The 3,757-nt window shown below is 38.7% G+C and overlaps 1 long non-coding RNA gene across 1 annotated transcript; it reads right to left on the reverse strand.

Moving 5' to 3' along the window:
* Positions 1-316: 316 nt before the first annotated feature.
* On the reverse strand, positions 317-2,765 carry LOC149821297 (uncharacterized). The gene is made up of 2 exons (XR_016426545.1): positions 2,587-2,765; positions 317-694 (listed from the first exon to the last, which is right to left on the reverse strand). It is a non-coding gene; the product is annotated as an uncharacterized LOC149821297 (long non-coding RNA).
* Between the last annotated feature and the right edge of the window lie 992 nt (positions 2,766-3,757).

Below are 3,757 nucleotides of genomic sequence, written 5' to 3' on the forward strand. Positions count from 1 at the left end.
CCTCACTTGATGAATAATGTGCCTACAATCAAGCTGAACTTCCCATGTATTGATTGAATATGATAACTAGAGGATTCTAAGTCGCACATCCTTAATTGAGGGATCTCATACTCAAAGCACACCAAGCGCTAATCCCAGCTTGGTTATCACAAAAATATATAATAAAAAGACATTTTGGCTTGCTCATAAAAGGGTTAAAATCCACCATTGCTTATAAAAATGTTTGAAATGCAAATTCAACCCTATCAAAATATAAAGGGACATATGCATGAACAACGAGCATAAGCCTAAGCAGAACAGAGCAAATGAACACGGATTCAGGGAGTTCATAACTTTTTCACAAGAAAACAAAACCTTTGAACATGTAGAGGACACCCTTTTTTATCCTTTTCATACAAATTAAGAATTAAAGGTGGCCAAAATTACTTCTGTGGCACCAGAAGAGTGTAGATAAGAAGCAGAGAAACTATAATGATGGCTCCTACAAGAGTGAATTTTGGGCTAGTCCACAACCTCAAATTTGTTTTCTCTGCCCTCTTGATTGGATCAAATTCTTCAGAAAGTGGGTACTCGGAACTCCTGGGATTCCAAGTCACATATTTATCAGGTGTGAATTGTGAGAACATGCTCCTCTTCTTCCCTCTTTTTCTGAATGCAGCCCAAGCCTTGTCCAAGTCAGTTGATGGTTTATCACCTGCAGCCCAGGATGATGCTTTTAAGCAGTAAGTCATGAACAGCATGAGTCAAAACATGATCCCAATTTCTTGCCGGTTTTATTTTTGGCTTTTCATTGGACCAATATGAGAAATAAAAATTGTTTGGTTGAAATGAAAGGCTGATAAAGTATCAGTACAAACTGCTGCCCCTAATGCTTGTGGATGGCATTCAATTGCCAAACTCATGTATTCTAGTAGTGAAGCTTAGTGTGAAATTTCTTTGCCAGTTGCAGAGTGCAGTTCACTCATGTAGCATGCCTTTAAATCTTAAATGCTCAATTACCATAGAAAAACCCCAAGATCTTGTGATTTACATGTAATAAGTTCTGCCCAAATTCATTTATAGTTGAATTATAATCCGATTGGCTTATCTAAGGAATGTTCTTCTAGAACCTATAGCTCAATTGGGTTTGAATTAGGTCTGCAATTCTACATTGTGTTGGGGTAGATAACTCAATTCAAGGGAATGCAGCCTTTGATATCCAAGATCTTGGGAATGATCAACTGTGCTAACGAGGTGGTAAACAGATGGAAAAGATCTTTGCCGGTAAATTCACAGGCAGCTTGATCAAATCCAAAGAATGGTTGTTAAAATGAGGCATTGGAATAGCTGTATGAATAATGGGTTTCACATAATTCAAGCAGGTAGATCCAAATCTTTTAATGTTTTAACGTACAAGGTTCAAATGTATGGCCTAATCCCCTTTTCTTCTCGACAGGCAAGCTGGGAGATAATCCCCATCAGGTTCGAACCTGAGACCCGTTGGTCGTGAATTTGTGATAGTACGTCATCAACATCCAGCTATCTCATCCAATCCCTAAGATCTAGTCTCTTGCATTAGTAAGTACAGTCACCATGAGTAGCATCACTTGATCGGTAGCTACCTGGAAAAGGCTGACTTTTGTAGAGCAAATGCACAGGCATTTCAGTTTTGACATGGTGTCAACCTGAATAATGTACTGGGCAATCCAAAATAATGTGCATTAGACAAGGTACATACGCATATGATTCTGAAGCTTTGACATAGACTCAAGCTCAATAATGTGCTCAACAAACCATTATCATGTGCATCACACAAGGTATACATATATAAAGAATTCTAGCTTTTCCCCAAGTATTATTGCATCAATGCACCAAAATTGGTATGTATCCTGGCCTGTGAAATCCTCTGTTCTCAATGGAAATCTTAAATTAACAAGTGGTGAAAAGTTGTGAACTGTGAAATTGTGGAACTAAAAGCTACACCATAGCATCCTCTCAGGATATGCGCGTGCAACATATGAAAATTAAACAACTTCCCAAACTCTGAAGATCACAAATATTCATGAACCTGGTTGTGTTTTATCCACTGCATTCTTTAAAAATGTGATGCTTGACGCAAGATCTACTGGATAGTAAAAAATAACACATGCATGGTTAATTTAATGATGCATTAAAGTACGCCCATATAAGCGATTATGCAATTTTAAAACCATGTGGTTGTGCTTTTCATAATTTTTCTAGCCGATGCAAAGATCAGTAAGCGCTCAACCAAATGCAGGATTTTATCCACATTATGTTGCACAAAATTTACCAAACTAGCAAGACCTGAAGCGATTTTGACAATTCACTGTGCATCCAATGGCTCAATGGGTTTGACTAGGTCGATCCAACTAACTTACCTAAACCGAAAAGCCATAGTTACTGCATATTACATGAGTTGGAAAGTAACAAAACTGAAGCTATAGTACTGAACGCTGAACCAAAGCCTAAGTCTTAAAAGCTTAATATAAACTTTCCTGGTGAGATTTTCAGTTTTCTCAAACTTCTTCTCTAAAATTCGGGCCACAGTTATATAAGATTCCGGCCAAACAATAACTGACGACTCACCCATTTCATTGGAGTCACCAATGTCGTTCTTGGAAGACCGAGCCCTGAGATGAAAAGAAAACGGTGGTGGTGAAGAAGAAGCTGTTGGAAACTTTGGGCAGCAGCTTCTTTTGTGCAGTGGAAATCTCAAGGGATGAAACATCTGCAGGTTCATTTTCCCTCCTCCAATCCAAGCCAAGGATGGCAGCAGCAGGCCGCTACCCTTTACCTCTTTGCCCTTCTATTCCTGTCCACACACACAAAGACCACCACCACACACCTGTCCATGCAGTCCACATCATCCACCAGCCCAATGTATGTAATACAAGTCAGCTGGATATGCAGTTGGTTGTGTGGGTCAGCCTTTGGTTGATATGGACTCCTTTTGAGTGGCAGGCACAGGGTTGCCCCGGATCTCATGTGTGTGTGTGTGTGGGTGGGTGGGGGGGGGGGGGGGGCTTTTGAAGGATTCTTTTTTCATGTTTATCTTAAATCTAACCCATAAAGATGTGTTTTTATTTGATAAGAAGAAACACTGCATCATTCAATTCTGATTCTAGTAGGTTTTTATATGATTTGAAAAAGCAACCATGTAATTTTTTTATAAATATCATAAATATGCAAAGCTTAAAATTCATTTTTTTATCGAAAAAACATGATCAAAGTATCATTTCCTAGCAAATCAACTATGACAAACACATCTGTATGATCAGATTTGAGAAAAATAATTAGGAAATCTCCTTAGATCGCAGGAGGCTGCCATAGGCACCTAAGGCTGCCATAGGCACCTACTCCTTCCTTTGAGATACCATACTCTTTAATACAAATCATAGTTGCAAGCTTTTTTTTGTCCAGCATAGGTGTGCTTGCTATGATAGTTTCTCTAATTGCTTTGACATAAAAATTGACATCTTTTACCACTGGAGGCTCAGCTCTCGGTTGCCTTGTATTGGGACGTTGCAGGTTCAAAACCCAATGGTATAGTGTAACTGGTAGGGTCTGCCTAACCCCAGATTGCCTTTAAAATAAAAAAAATGGCATTTTTTATTTTCAAGCTTTGGTCCATTACATGTCACCTATGTCATAGGGACACGCCATTTTTTGCTATCTATGGATACAACATGACAGGAGGACAGATTCAATGACCTGTACGGGCACTATTTTATTATTATTTAACAAAAGATATCAAAAA

This window comes from Nuphar pumila, chromosome 12 (genome assembly GCF_984573655.1).
Source record: "Nuphar pumila chromosome 12, dmNupPumi1.hap1.1, whole genome shotgun sequence".
Lineage (NCBI taxonomy): Eukaryota > Viridiplantae > Streptophyta > Magnoliopsida > Nymphaeales > Nymphaeaceae > Nuphar > Nuphar pumila.